General features: G+C 41.1%; 1 protein-coding gene across 2 annotated transcripts in view; it reads left to right on the forward strand.

Moving 5' to 3' along the window:
- COL4A3 (collagen type IV alpha 3 chain) overlaps positions 1–16497 on the forward strand; it is a 126963-nt gene that overhangs the window by 44593 nt on the left and 65873 nt on the right. The gene's annotated exons all lie outside the window — the stretch shown is intronic.

Below are 16497 nucleotides of genomic sequence, written 5' to 3' on the forward strand. Positions count from 1 at the left end.
CCCAGAGTTAATGGTTTTTGAAATACCTGAATGTGACTGAAACCAACATTGTGTAAAGACTACACACAGCACACATCCCTGCTGCCTCCATAAGCCTTAGCTACCAAAGTCTTATCAAAGGACAGCTGCACCCACCGGTGTATAGGAGTGTGTAAATACACGCATGCGAGCGCATATATATATACATATGTATATGTATATATATACATATATATCCAAATATATATGCACTAATATATATACTAGTTCTCTTGGATTTGCCAGAATGGCCAAACCTTTTCTTAGCATTTTCTAAACCCAGTTGCACATTTGAAAAGATGTCATGTAAAAGTCAAAGCTCTGCATTTTTTAAATCAGGATATGATACTGATTACATCTCTGTCTTAAGAAAACTCATTTAAATATGCCTTTGTTGTTCTTTCTGTAGTCTTCTTTCCAAAACTAACAGTGAAGCAAGCTATCTAGATGCCTGCTCTGTTGATCCAAGTCGAACAATCAAACTCTATTTTAGCAACAACAAACAATATTTTTAATATGAAGAGCAAAGCAAATACTAGGGGAGGTGTGAAAATACAGTCATCTTCAGAGAGCTCCAAAAGACACCTGATGTTTAACATTTAGAGATTTTGTGATCGGGTTCTCAGTTGCTTTGAATTCTGAATTTTTATTTTTGCTTGCTTTTCCTTTTTATTCTAAAATAGGGAACTAAAAAAAAAAAAAAGAAAGAAAGATAAGAAAAACTCTGTTTTTCATATTCTTTTCTTTCCCTCCAAAAGAGATATCACCACTGTGCAGAATTTCCCTTCTCCCTATCTAAAATAAAAGCATGGAGTGAAGTCTCTGTCCTCTGACCCATTATTTCTGTTTTATCTTTGCCTTTTCTGCTCACTGTGCTCTGGGGCTCATGCTCTTTACCTCCTCTTAGACCCTCCTACTTGTAATACTACACTGTGCATTTCTTTTTCCCAGAGCCAGTCCTAAGGACTCTGGTTTTCTCGTCTACCTGCTCCTATGATTTTTATTTACCTGGCATTAGTCATCTGGAAGAAAAATTTCAGTCAATCATTAATGTCTAAAATATCTAAATGTTTGTTTTTCTGGAGACATAGCTTACACTTTCTTATTTATTTTTGTATGGTGTCTCACTCCAGCTGTCATCACCATATTTATAGGCTTATCTCTCCATAGTCTGTTTTCAGTGCCATGAAGCATTGTACTATTCTTGACATGTGCCCCATTTCATTTTTAACTTTCTTTTGTTGCTTTAATAATAGTTATCTGGCATATATAGTCATACAAATTATGCCTACCCACTTGATGGATTTAGTACCCTGGAAGCTTTTTTTTTCAGAGGGTCGATATTTATTGAACACCTACTATTGGTGACTGTAGCCCCAGGGCCATGTAGGAGTATCCTGTCCTTTGAGATTTAAAACGACTTGAAATTCTTTGAATACCATCTCAAATCCATGGGAAATCCAAATTCTGCCCAATATTTCTGCAAATTCCCTGGGGCCTGCATTCTCTTGGTAGCTTCTCCTTCTGATTTCCTGTACTTGCTGAAGACTGAATCACACCGACATCTCAATTTCCACATTTATTCTTCCACTCGTGGACCGGAGCAGGACAGTGCACTGCTTGTTCAGCTTTCCCAGGGTGAGGCAGTTTTACAGAACAAACTTTATCGAAGATTCAGAGACAACACAGGGGACCTCAACCATATTTGTAATGTGCTATTTCTTATGCTGGCGGTAGGTGAAGAGGTATTTGTTACATTTCTCTTTATACCTTTCCATATATAGTCCATATACAGGGGCCCCCCACCCCCACCACTCAGGTTCATCCTGAGGGCCTCGTTTTATAATCAGGCAGGTCCACATGTCATATGACACGGATAAGCAGTTTTTCCCTGGGACAACTCGCTTCCTTCCCTGCCCTGTAGATTGTCCCCTCTCCTAGGTACATAGAGATGAGTAAAATGTGACTTCCTATGAGAAGCTTTGTTAGGTGATGGAGAAACAAATAATTACAGTGCAATTAAATATGTGTTATGAGAGCAGTTATGCACGAAACAGAGGAGAGAGCAAGTAACTACCAGAAGATTTAAGGAGCTAGTCTTCCGGAAAGAGGTAACCTTTGAACTGCTCCAGAATGAGCACAACTTAGCCAAGCAGAGTAAGGGTATTGAGAAGTGGGCATTCAGGCCAAAGAGGGACCATGTGGAAAATCCCAGGAATGCAAAAGAGAGCTCGGGGTGACCAGTGGCCTCAGAGGCTGGGGAAAGAGGGGGGACCAGAATACAAAGAGCCTCGTACGTCATGCTGATGAGTTTAGACTTGGCACCGCCAGCTGTAAGGAATGAACAAACAATTTTAATCAGAGGAGAGACATAATACAATTTGGGAAATTTATTTATGGTTGATAATTAATCCTAACTTCTATTTTAAAAAAGAAATACTGTTTTCTTATTTCATAAATACCACAGACTTAAGTGCAATCGTTTTCCAGATGAGGTTCAGTTTCTGCTTAATGCTCAAGAGGTAAAGTTGACTCTCAAAGTGTGTCGGGGGAACCCCTGCAACCCAGTCTCCTGGGCATACAGGAGATAACTTATTAGACTTTAAATGCATAACTTATTAGACTTTAAATACAAATACAGATTCCAGGCACTCAGAGCTATTCTCTAGACTTGCAGTCCTGGAAAAATTAAGACTGCTAAGGGCTCCAGAAAATTTATGTATACTAGTGGTTGAGAATCACTATCCTAACTTTCAGTCAGAACACCATGAAAATAACAGATACTTTTTTCTTAATGACAGTTTGATTTGAACTGGTGCTATCAACGAAGCACGTTAATCATAACAAATGCAACAAAAACTCCAAACATTTCTATAGATTATTTTAAAAGGCAAGTCAGGATATCAGATTCTCTCCTTATCCTTTAGAGAGCTTCTATATTTGTGATTTGTTGGCTTCTGTCCTGCTCCTATCAAAGTGTTAGACAGCATTTACTGTCCTCCACTCTTAGGGAGAAAATATTTTCATGGAGCCCCAACCCAAATCAGCCCTAAAGAATTTTTTTTCTATAATGTGGGCACAGCTGAGACCAAGCCTGCAGGTTTGTAGGTGCTACCTCTCCAATCCAGACAGGGCAATGGGCAAGAGAACTAGCATGTGTAATGGCCTCTATGCTTGGAAGTTCCGCAGTCTTCCTAAAATGTAGTCAGCTCCTCTGCTCAAGAGAAAAGGAGAGGTTCTGGGCTCTACATAAAATCTGGACCAATCTTGGACTCAGTATGAGACAGATGAACCCTAATGCCACTTGCAGTCTTAACAGTGTATGATTTAGAACAACAGAGAGTGTCGGTGCCCCGCCTCCCCAGCAAGTGGTAGGCCAGGCAACCTCCAGGACTGACCTTCATTGGCAGAGAATCTGCTGAATGTGACTTCATCAAGTGGTTGAATCATTTTCCTTTAAAATTTTCCTATGTTTATTCTTACTGTATTTTTTTTTTCTACTGGGAAGTCAAAGCTAGATTGGTGATTTTCCAAATTGGAGAAAAACATCACTGAAGATGAACTTAGAATGCTTTTAGGTTGAGAAAACAATAACTTCTTAGACTTTAAATGTGAACTTAACAGGAAATTTTCTGGTTTTGAGATGAACTTTCTTTTTTATTGTGAATTTTGAGCAGAGTAAAAAATACAGAGAGTAAATAATAATAATAATAAAATTTGTAGTATTAAAAAACTTAGAGTAAAACAAAGTTCCCCTCTAGCCTACCCTCCCAGGCATCCCCCCAAAGAGGCAGACATTTTATTTATTTGTTTATTTATTTTATTTTATTTATTTATTTGACAGAGAGAGACACAGGAAGAGAGGGAACATAAGCAGTGGGAGTGGGGGAGGGAGAAGGAGGCTTCCTGCCCAGCAGGGAGCCCAATGTGGGGCTGGATGCCAGGGTCCTGGGATCATGACCTGAGCTGAAGGCAGATGCTTAACAACGGAGCCACCCAGGCGCCCCTAACACTACTGACTTGCAGCTCAGTCGGTGAGGACACTTCTGTGACCTACATCCCCCTTTTCTTCAAATCTTCCCAACATGCTTAGATCAAAACTTGGTTATATCAGTAGTATATGGTTTTGGAAATTGTGTTCATTACTAAGCCACTGCTTTTCATGTATGTGAACTTTCTTGGACAAACTTTTGTTTTTCCTGAAGTTTTTAAATTTTCTAGTCACACTTGTCAGTTTCCTTGGTGTCCCCCAGGGGCTGCCACCCTCTGGCTCTAGTCTGAGTTATTTATACCTTGGTCATCCTGAGACACTCATTCCGAGTTAGAGCCTCTCTCCTCGATCCCAGGTCTTCCCCTTTCTTGACCTGATTCCTTTTTTTGGTGGAACACATCCTCTAGTAGTTAACCATGGAAGAGTGCCAGGATAGTAATATTTTTGCTTCCTTATGGACCTGAATATAATCTGTGTGTCCTCAAACTTAATGTATCATTTGGTGAGTATCAAAGACTACACTGAAAATCAATTTGCCCTAGAATTCTGAAAGCATCATGCCATATCTCCCTTGTAGTATTATTGTTGACACATCCAATGTGTCATTGGATTCTAAGATCTTTGTATGTGACTGTTTCTTCTTGTTGTTTCCTTCTAGAATCTTCTCATGGTCCCCAGTGTTCTGGAATGCTTTGATAATATACCTCAGATGTCTGTATTTGTAAGGGGATATTCAGTGGGCCCTATCAATGAAAACATTTATATTCTTCACTGAGAGAATCATTTCTTATATTATTTCTTCGATAATTTCTTCTAATTTTCTCTCCTTGGCCTTTCTGAAATCCCATTTGGTCAGATACTGGACATCCTGAATTGATCCTCAAAACTTTTGTGCTTTTTTTTGTTATTGTTCACCTCTTTTTCTTTTGCCCTATTTTCTGAGAAAGTTCCTAAATTTCTCTTTTATCATTTCCATCAAACTTTTAATTTTAGTTGGCTATCCTGTATTATTCACTATTACCTAATTGATTAGCCCCCAATTGTTCAGTTCAAAGCAGTGAACATCTATCATCCTATACATTTTTTGAGGGCCAGGAATCCTGGGAGCAGAAGTCTGGGGGTGCTATCTCCAGGTCCCTCATGCCTTTCAGAAGCTGTAGGCTGAAGCAGTAGTCATCTAAGTCTTGACAGAGTCAAATAACTCATTCATAGGGTTGTTCCCGGAGGCCTCAGTTCTTTAATGCATGGACCTCTTCATAAGGCTCCTTGACTTGACATGGCAGCTGGATTCCTCATAGCAAGTAACCCAAGACAGAGCAGATATCACAATTTTATTTTATGACTTAGTCTCAAGTGACATAGCATCATGCTTGTCCTATTCTGTTGGTCCTACAGACCGACCCTGGTTCAATATGTGATGGGACTACAAAAAGGCATGAATGCCAGGAGGAGGAATCACTAGGGACCATCTTAGAGACTAGCTACCACAGCTCTGTATTCCAATTTTTGTTGTTTCTTTTTTCTTTCTCCTCTGTGTGTACCCACCCTTTTGGAATGGACCCTATTGGAAATGCCTCATGACTCTAAATAATGTTAAAATGGTGTTTCTTGGTTCATGTTCCTTACTATGCACAGGTGCCAAATTCCAAACCACCATAGTTGGCTTCTAGACTCAGTCCAACCATGTGATGATTCAGTACCCACCCCCCCCCAATGCTTTGTGTTGTCATTGAATGTTACTCACTAGAAATATTTATCTTGTTTTTGAGTTTTTTGTCTTATCTTTATTGGAACAGAGGGTATGTGTCAAAGTATTTACAAATGTAATGGTCCAGTTGACATGAAGCTTTCACTGGTCACCCAGCTTCCAACAATTGACACTTTTGATCTGTTTTTGTCTGCTCACTTGTTTTTCTCATCTTGTGAGTTGGTTCTCATCTGTTTTTGGTTCTTTATCCATCTTATTCTGGTTTTCACACACATGCAAAAAAAGAGGATAAATATAAAAGTATTTAAACAACTATCTTTCGGGGCAGCAGTGTAGCTCAGTGAGTTAAGCCTCTGCCTTCGGCTCAGGTCGTGGTGGAGAATCCTGGGATCGAGCCCCACATCAGACTCTGCTCAGCAGGGAGCCTGCTTCTCCCTCTCTCTGTCTACTTGTGAACGCTGTCAAATAAATAAATGAAATCTTTAAAAAAATTTTTTTAATTAAAAAAATAAACAACTATCTTTCTGGATTAACTTTTACATACATAAGTGAGCCTGTTTTTTTCTCCTTATTATTCAGAATAATACTGCTACCCAAATTGTGTCCATATTTTCAAACAGTAGCACATCAGAATCTCCCCAAAAATCCAAACAAGGCTTCCATTTGGAAATCTGACCTCATCTAAAGAGGGACCTTCAGCTTCTTGTCTTCCTTTTGAGTTACCTTTAGGTTCACAGATAGAAAATGGATTTTCTCTTGAATCATCATCTTATATTTATATGATCGAGTGCAAGGTTTCTTTTTTTTTTTTAAGATTTTATTTATTCGGGGCGCCTGGGTGGCTCAGTGGTTTGGGCTGCTGCCTTCGGCTCGGGTCATGATCTCAGGGTCCTGGGATCGAGCCCCACATCGGGCTCTCTGCTCCGCAGGAAGCCTGCTTCCCCCTCTCTCTCTCTCTCTGCCTGCCTCTCTGCCTACTTGTGATCTCAGTCTGTCAAATAAATAAATAAAATCTTTAAAAAAAAAAGATTTTATTTATGCATTTGACAGAGAGAGAGATCACAAGTAGGCAGGGAGGCAGGCAGAGACAGAGAGAGAGGAGGAAGCAGGCCCTCCACGGAGCAGAGAGCCCAATGCGGGGCTCGATCCCAGGACCCTGGGATCATGACCCGAGCCAAAGGCAGAGGCTTTAACCCACTGAGCCACCCAGGTGCCCCGAGTGCAAGGTTTCTAAACACTTCTAGCAGCTCTCCCAGAACCCAAAGCTGAAAACTGTAAAACTCTGAAAATCACTTTAGATTTGCTATTGACAGTTGGTATAATTAGCCAAGTGACAGCTTTTGGAAGTGGTGAAAGCCATGTGACCATTCTCCACATGGACAAGAGCTAAGGGCCACTTTTCCAGATTCTCTCCCACATGAAGAAACATCCCTGGAGAGATGAACAAGAACCTTGACATGCCTGGTTCTACTGTGCTTCTTCACGGGTTGGCAAATGAAAAAGAAATAGATGAGGTTTTTTTTTTTTAAATTTTTTACATTTTTTTAAAAGATTTTATTTATTTATTTGACAGACAGAGATCACAAGTAGACAGAGAAGCAGGCGGGGTGCGGGGGGAAGCAGGCTCCCTGCTGAGCAGAGAGCCCGATGCGGGGCTCGATCCCAGGACGCTGGGATCATTACCTGAGCCGAAAGCAGAGGCTTTAACCCACTGAGCCACCCAAGTGACCCTAGATTAGTTTTATATACAAGATACTTTTTAAAAATTTTATTTATTATTTGACAGAGAGAGACACAGCGAGAGAGGGAACACCAGCAAGGGGAATGGGAGAGGGAGAAGCAGGCTTCCCACTGAGCAGGGAGCCCGACATGGGGCTCAATCCAAGTACCCTGGGATCATGACCTGAGCTGAAAACAGACACCCAACAACTGAGCCACCCAAGTGCCCCCACAAGATACTTCCTTTTCTTTTTTTTAAAATTAAATTAAATTTTTTTTTCAGTGTTCCAAAATTCATTGTTTATGCACCACACCCATTGCTCCATGCAATCCATGCCCTCCATAATACCCACCACCAGGCTCACCTTCCCACCCCCCCAAACCCCTCAGTTTCTCTCTCAGAGTCCACAGTCTCTTCTGTTTTGTCTCTCCCTCTGACTTTTTTAAACAAGTAATAGTATCAAAAATATTTTTTAAAAGACCTGGTCCTACATATAGGCAAACCAAGCAGGCAAGCTAAAGGGTCCCATGTGCCCCAAAATATGTCTTGCCTGTCAGTCGGGAGTTTGAATTTTCTACCACTTGGGGCATTAATGGAGGGGTGTGTGTGTGTGTGTGTGTGTGTGTGTAAGAGACATTTATCAGTAAAAAATGTGTCAGTTTATAGGGCATATTTTTAAATGCAACATGCATTACACTGTATGAGATTAGCTTGCTGAGATCTCTCAGAGAGAAAACCATGCGGTCATAGGTCACAAAGCAGATAGTGGCTGACCAGAAGGGATGTGGGTGGCAGAGAGAAGATAGTTATGACTAGTTCAGTGCTTCCCAAAGTCATGCCTGTGTTGGATGGTGTAGACTTTCACCAGACCAAGGGAAATGAGAAAAGAACAGCGTAGGTATTGCCTATGAAGTAAAACTTACTTATTTTTACTTTAAGGGAGCATCTTGTAGTCTATGAGCATTTACTTGCTTCATTAACAGTGCTCTAATTTGTTTTCTCTTGGGGCGCCTGGGAGGTGTAGTTGGTTAAGTGCCTTGTTTGCAGCTGGCATCATGATCAGGGTTGTGATTGGGGTTATGAAATAGAGCCCTGTCAGGCTCAATGTGAGCCCCGCATGCTCAGTATGGAGTGGGCTTAAGACACTCTACCCCTTCCCCTCGGGGGCAAGAGCACACATAAGCTCTTGCTCCCTCTCTCTCAAATAAATAGGTGAGTCTTTAAAACAAAACAAAACAAAACCTGTTTTTTAAAAAATATTTTATTTATTTATTTGACAGAGAGCAAGAGAGATCGCAAGTAGGCAGAGCAGCAGGTGGGGGAAGGGGGTGTGATGAAGCAGGCTCCCTGCTGAGCAGAGAACCTGATGTGGGGCCCAGTCCCAGGACCCTGAGATCATGACCTGTACCTAAGGCAGAGGCTTAACCCACTGAGCCACCCAGGTGCTCCAAAAATCCCTGTTTTCTCTTAAAGGATGACGATAGTAGATGATAGATTTGCTATTGGCTCATGGTTGGGGAGATAGATTTGCTTATGCATATTTGAAGATAGCCATTGCCCTTACATATCAAAATATAAATAAAACAATCCACTGTTCGTTTCCATTAATTGTTTTTTAATTTTGCTGCCTTGTGAAGTACAAAACATAAAGAACTATTAGATTAGATGATCTTCTGGATTCTTCCAACCCACAATTTGCATTAACTGTGCCCTCCCTGCCAATAACCCTTGGACTGAAGTATGGTGGGAGGAAGTGGAGGAATATGAGGAGGGGACAGGGGGAAGAGAGAGAGTCCTGGGTGCCACTCTGGCAATCTTCACATGTTACAAAATACTATGTTTCTTTTTATTTTTTCCCAACTGTTTGAAAAATATAAATTCTTAGGTCGAAAGTAGTGCAAAAACAGACACAGACTGGATTTGGCCTGTGGGCTGCAGTGCACCAACTCCTGATTTATACTGTAAACTCCATGAACTACGATGTTACATTTATCCCTGGGATTTTACATGCCGTCGTTGGGGGCACAGTGACAGTGTGAGGGGAAGAGATACATCTGAGTCCCTTCCCCAGTGCCTCAGTAGCCTACAAAGCCAGTCAATAATTAAATATAGTATAGTGGCTGAGAACGTGGTCCTGGATCAAACCAGCTGGATCCATCTCCCCCAGCTCCATTCGTAAAGACCTCTAGCCTCTGACATCCAGTTTTCATAGCTCGAAGGTAGAGCTAATTTTAGTACCTACCTCACAGAATTGTTACTGGGTGTAAATGAGGCCATACACAAAGCAGAGAGCCTGAGCAGTGTCCTATGTAGTCACTGTTCAAAAAAATGTTAACTACTGAAATCATATTAGGAAGGATCCAAGTTCATTTCCTCTACAGCATCCTTATCATGGGATCCTTCAGAGTCTGTTAATCTTACATGAATGGTGAAGGACTCTTAGTCCTGTTAGACTTAAAACCTTTTAGGGCAAGGGGGAAAAAAAAAAAAAACCCCGAAAACCTGGAGTTAATGATTATAGGTATAAATTCCACTCGCTGCCTTATACAAGATGGACAGAACTTTCTTACCGATGTATTCCCAAATGTACCAGAGACCTCTGATTGCCACCTTCTTTGTCAGAGCCAGTAATGTGCATGCTTGCTGTCGTCCAGAAAAACAAAAACGGGTGGCTGATTTAGATGTCTAGACTAGTGATGTCTCTCTGGACAGGGGTTGAAAGATAGGAAGTGGCAGCTCCAGTGAGATTTCTGTGATAACCAAGTGTGGTGACAAGGGCTCCTGGGCGGGGAAGAAGGGGCCACCACGAGAGCGGTGCACGGGTGTCCTTCTCCTTTACTGGAGGGCATGCTGCCAAGGCTCATGGTCAGTTGCTTAAGGCAGACGCGGGATGGAGGGGCCCTGCGAAGAGCGGCTCATGGAGTCTGTCTGGCTCAGTCAGCCACACTCGGTCAGCTCTTTTCACACACAAAAACTTTCGCCTCAGGCTATTGGCTGGGCAAAGGATCAATAATCATAATGCAGAATCAACAGACCTGCTCAGTAGAGTGTTAACCAGCTTTGAACGCTGCCAACTTCCCCTTACACTAAACCAGGCTGGGCTGAACGTGGGGGAGGAGAGGCTGGGGGGCAGGCAGGGAAGTCCACTTCTGTTTCACCAGAATGCTGGTACGATGGGCATACAGGGTTTTGAAGGCAGAAAGCAGAAACATCCAAGATTATTTGGAAATGATTTCCTGGCTTATTAATGACCAGTAAAAATGTATGTTCATAACTAGATTCTTTATTTGTCTTAGGAGTAAAAAGAGAAATGTTTGCTGCCTGCCAGTGCTGAGGAGATAGAAGGAATTGTGAGATATTGTTTCTCCTTGTAGTCTAGAAAACGTAGTAAGCCCTCAACTCATGGACATTTAAGTAACAATATTAATTTAATACATTAGTAATTGCCCAAACTGTTGATAGCCACAGTAACAGCTGTAGGGGAGGAAAAAATTTTCCTTGACCCTCTTAGGGTCCCTGACTGGGACTAAAAATTAAACTGACCAAGATTAACAGGAGAAAAGCACACTAATTTAATTAATATTTTACATGCTCATGGGAGTCTTCACAAGAGAATGAAGATCCAAAGAAGTGACCAGAGCAGGAAACTTTATACCTTTTAGACATAGAAGCAATAAATTTGTGAAGAATTAACAAGACAGGGGGTTTGGGCTTGTGGTTGTAAGTGGTGGAGAGGTGACTAGGAGTAGGTTTATTTGAAATTCCTCTGGTGGAGCCCCTGGGTGGCTCAGTGGGTTAAAGCCTCTGCCTTAGGTTTAGGTAATGATCCCGAGCCCCGCATTAGGCTGTCTGCTCAACGGGGAGCCTTCTTCCCCCCCCCCCACCCCGCTGCCTGCCTCTCTGCCTGCTTGTGATCTCTGTCAAATAAATAAATAAAATTTTTTAAAAAATGAAATTCCTCTGGTGCTATCTCTAGACTAATGAGAGTCTGTCTCCAGTTTCTTTCCTTTACATAGAAAAGGGGAACCTTCTCTGCATTTACTGCCTCGTTATTGCTTTCAATTCAAAATAATTTTTATGTCAGAGAGGAATATTGGGGTGACATATTCTGGTTCCCTTCACAACCCCAAGTGCTATATATTCATTTAAGTGCTTTACCAATATTAACCCATTTGACCCTGTTTTACAGCTGTGGAAACTAAGGCACTAGAGAGCACCTAAAGTTATACAAATGACTTGGCAGAGCTGGGATGTAGACTCAGGAAGTCTGCCCTGGAAACAGTACCCTTAACCCTTCTACAACATTGCTGGGAAGAGAGGGCAACATGGGGGCAATTCGTGGGCAGTCCAAGGGCAGGCTGGGAGCTGAGACAAAGAGACCAGTGGGAGAGCCAGCCGATCAGACCTCCTGGGAAGTGCATGCTGCCTTTATATAATACACTTGACTTGGCATCTTTCATGTATGAGCATCAGGGACCGTTGGGGTTTCCAACCAATATTTTATTAAACAAGTAAAACAAATTATATCTGTGCTCATGTATAAATAATATCAACTAGTATATTCAATATACTCTAAGAGTACTATTAACAAATACTACTTAATTCATTTGTAGTCAAACAAAAATACATTTCAGTCTCTTACTGTTGCTGTTAGAATCAGGACATGTGCAGATGGGACAGATGGTAGGAAGTATCAGATAATAGTGTGTGTGTCCTTTGGCCTAGTACAGCAAGAAAGGGGAGAGAAGTGACCCCCTTTGACTGGAAGCAGGGCACTCTGCAGGCTCCTTAGGGACAGCATCCCAAATCCTACTCACAAAAAACCCCCCTGGAGGATAGATCTTAATATCTTCCGTTAAAGAAAAGGTAACTTGGAAGGATTAAGTAATTGTCCTAAGCTCCAGTTCACAGCTAACAAATCTGGGAACAGATCCTATGTAGGTATGGCCTAAGAACTGTTATTTCTTGACTTCTAAACCTATTAAGATTCTCTACTATCACAGTTTATTTTACATTTTAAGTGAGATTGTAAAAAATGCATGTGACCTTTAAATGAATCATTCTCACGAGTTTTAACTATTTAATATTCAAAAGTGCTAAAACATCATGTAATCTTGGATCACTTCCTGATGTATTAATGGCTAGCGGGGTGCAAAAACCCATAAAATCATTATTAAGAGCTTTCTACTCATGACAAATGATTTCTTATTTCATTAAGGTATGTGGAAACTAAGAGGTACTTTATTATTGGAAGAGGAAAAGTCATAAAATTTTTGCTTAAGAAATATTCATTAGTTCTGCTTTCTTAATGGCCAGTAGCACTTGGCCAAGCTGATTTTTAAGTGATTTAGCATTTGAATAGAGGGTAATGGGTTATAGTCTATTCTACCATGGAAAAACATTCCGTGGTGTTTCAAAAGTGGCTACAAAAAAAGTGGATCAAACTCAGTGATAATGAAAATAGAGTCACTGTACCTTTTTGCCAAATAATCTATTTGAATTATTCATACACATTTGCAAATTTAGAAATTAGTTCAGGAAAAACAGCTTAATTAAGAGAAATGAATATCTTGAGTCTGAGGCTACTGTCATTACCATCTAAAAAGTGAAGAGCCTAATTTCCATGGCCTGGGAAGTGCTCTCAGATGTATCACAGGCGCAGCACTTGCTTCCAAGGTAGCAGTTGAACAAAAGCCAGAGAGGGCCCCTAACTTTATTCACTCAGGTGGAGCATCTGTGTGTCAGCAAAATTGTCACATACTCTGAAGTCCTAGGTCAGTCCAATTTTGCAAATATATAGGCTGGCCATGCCTTGTCATTTTAACTGCAAATTAAAACTAGAAGAGTTTTGGAGCATTTCTGCTAAGCTGAGAAACAGCCCTGGACCTAGCTCTGGAATCTTGCCAACTGTGCTGACCACTGCATGTGGGTGACATGGTGGACAGATAGATGCTCTCACAATGACTCTCCTTTTGAGTGACTGTTGGACTGACCAGAACTCTCCATACCTGCTCTATAGTGTATGGGTCGATGCCCACTGACACTGCCCACCTGAGACCCATAGGCTTCTCCCTAGTACATTGGCATATGCCTGCTCCACTCGTGGAGTTTTATGGTTGCCAAGAGTTAGTTGTTTCTATCAGTTGTACTTATTGTAGTAACAAAGTGATTTCATTAAGTATTAACTAACAAATTGGTTAAATACAAATGCCTAAGATTTGTGTTTCTGTGACAACTAGAAACTGCTATTCAATTAAATATGGCTGAGAAAACATTTAAGAAGTTAGAGAAAAACATGGTTTAATGCCGAGAAGGACTCCATACTCAAATTACTCCATAAGCATCTTTCAGGAATAAACCTGTTTCAAAGAAACCAGAAGTTGAAATGGTCAGTGGTGCATCATGGGTGTGGCTTAGGAAGAATGGTGTCACAGAATTCCAACAGCAGACCCATTCCCAAAGAAAAGACCCAGACCCTATTTCATAAGATTGAAGATTTGGCATACATGTGTATATTTTAAGTTATAAAATGTCTAAAATGTTCGTGGATCTGTTTGTTCATTTTTTTTTAATTGCTCAATTTAACTAACTTTTTCATTTAACCAACCAGCTGGTTTTGAACTATCAAATAGAGTTTTTATCTTAACGTAAAGACAATGAAGCCAAATACAAACAAAACCTAAATATGTTACCCCCTAATGTTCCAACTGAAGGGCAATAATGTAAAAAATCAGGAACCATGGTTTTGATGACCAGAAAAAGGGACCAAAGTCACTATGGGTGAAGATGGAAAGCCAGACCCCAGGCAAGAGGGAACTCAAGGGAACAATACAGTCACACACAGTGAGCCCTATACCCAATCTGTGAATACCACCCGTCTGAGTCCTAAGGCTTCTTCTTTGAAACCGTGAGAACCACGGGTTGAGAACAGACTTCATTTATTGGTTATAAGTAAAAACATTATATAAGTCTTATATAAGCCTGCAGAGCTCACTTTAGAACCAGTAACTTGAAGTTACCAATTACCTGAAATTAAAAAATCAGTGTTGATTTTTTAGTTTCAGAAATGATGTTTCAACTGGATAAGAATATACTGTTGTTTTGGGGAGATGCACACAGAAGCATTTGCAGTGAAATGTCCTGGTGTCTATAGTCTACTTTTCAGCAGTCTGGCAAAAACACGTGTGTGTGTGTGTGTGTGTGTGTGTGTGTGTGTGTGTGTGTGAAAGAGAGAGAGAGAGAGAGGGGGAGGGAAAGAGAAAGAGATGGTAACAGTTGGCATACCTAGATAGGAAGCTCTAGAAGGGTTCATTGCACTGTTTTTCAACTTCTTGAAGGGTTTCAAAGTTTCCAAAAAAGACTTTTCAGTCCAAGCAACTATTAACTAATTAGCCTGGTGTTAATTTTAACAGGTATTAAAATAGCCGAGGCTTCTAGTTTCATTTTTTTGCCACTTCAATGATAGTTGTGCATGATTCATGCGTAGAGAAAAGATCTCAGTCACGGTAGTGCAACAATAGCCATAGGCTCCTGTGTCTTGAAATTCCAGGTCCAAATTGGATGTAAACAAATTACCAGTTTTCTATCTACCCATCCATCCATTTACCGAATCCACAAGCATTTGCTGAGTATATATTATTCATCAGGGCTACTTATGTGAATAAGACTATAATTCCTTCCCTCCTAGGGCTTACAGGCCCCAGGGAAAATATACATTAATCATGTAACTACAAGTGTTCATGGGAGCAAATAAGAAGGATGACCTGATCTCATTTGGGGACAAACACATACTTGTTCAAGCTCATGTGAAAGATTTCCAGTAACGTACGGCCAACACGGCGTTCACTCCGAGAAATAAAATAAGGCCTGACTCATGACCTCCATCTACCTTCTGAGAGTTTAGAGAATTGGTCATTTGCCTCCTCTTACCCGTGGTCCAGAGATTCCCAGAAAGTGCTGTGTTGTGTCTGGAGGCAGAAGAGTCAGAGAGGCTCACTGTCTACTTGAAAACCGTGGCCCATCACCACCGCGTGAACCTGGGCATTGGGTCCTCACGCAGGTGGTGCTTCCTTGTCCAATATCTAGTGCTCTTGGGTGTAGGACTCGGACTCCTCTCTGAGGCCCTGCTGCACCCCCACACATACACATGCTGTGTGGGAGCAGCATGCTTGTCCCTCCAACTCTTGGGACCAACTGGCAGCAGGTACTGAAACCAGAAACAAAAGCTGGAGCTCTTGTCTTCAGCCGGCTTTCGCTTTCAGCCCAGTGACAAAGCATTCCAAAAGTGAGGGGCACAAAAACTTGGTTACTTGCTTGGGATGACAGGAAAAAAAGACAGCCCAAACGAAAACCGATGTGCAAATTAATGTGTCAGATGATCTAATGTTCAGACACATTTCGAGAATTAGCTCTAGCTTGCAGACTCAGATTTTACATGATAGCTTAGACCAGTGGGATCAGAATCACTCAGAGGGCCTATTAAAACAGAATACTGAGACCCACCCCTGAGATCAGGGTTTCTGATCCAGGGGGACTGGGGTAGGGCCGAGGGTTCACATTTCTGACAAGCTTACAGGTGGTGTGGCTGCTGCTGGTGGGGGGACCCCACTTTGAGAACTATTACTTCAGTTGAGTATTCTTAAATATGGGATTGAAATGAACATAAAGTTTAAAAATCTAGAAAGACAAGTTTGATATATTATGCCAAGGTATGACTGAATGACCCCAAACATCTGGGAGGAAAATCAGAAAAATTGTTTTCTAAAAAATACCAACTCTCCAACCCTTGAGGGGAATATAGATTTTCCTTGTCAGTCACTTTCTATTTATATAAATTGTGAGGTAGGTATAAATTTGGTGTCTGAAAATTACTATGCACTTCTCTTTCTTGAAAGGCAGCATAGCCTACTGTTCTACATTCAGGAAACAAAGATGTTTTTGCTTGAGCATTTTATTTTAATTGAACAAATAGGGCCCTCCACTTTGGAAATATCTGAAGTAATTTCTATTTTATTTCTTCCTACCAACCAGCCAGCACAGGTCCTAGAATTGCCCCGCTTT

Source organism: Mustela erminea, chromosome 8, assembly GCF_009829155.1.
Source record: "Mustela erminea isolate mMusErm1 chromosome 8, mMusErm1.Pri, whole genome shotgun sequence".
Lineage (NCBI taxonomy): Eukaryota > Metazoa > Chordata > Mammalia > Carnivora > Mustelidae > Mustela > Mustela erminea.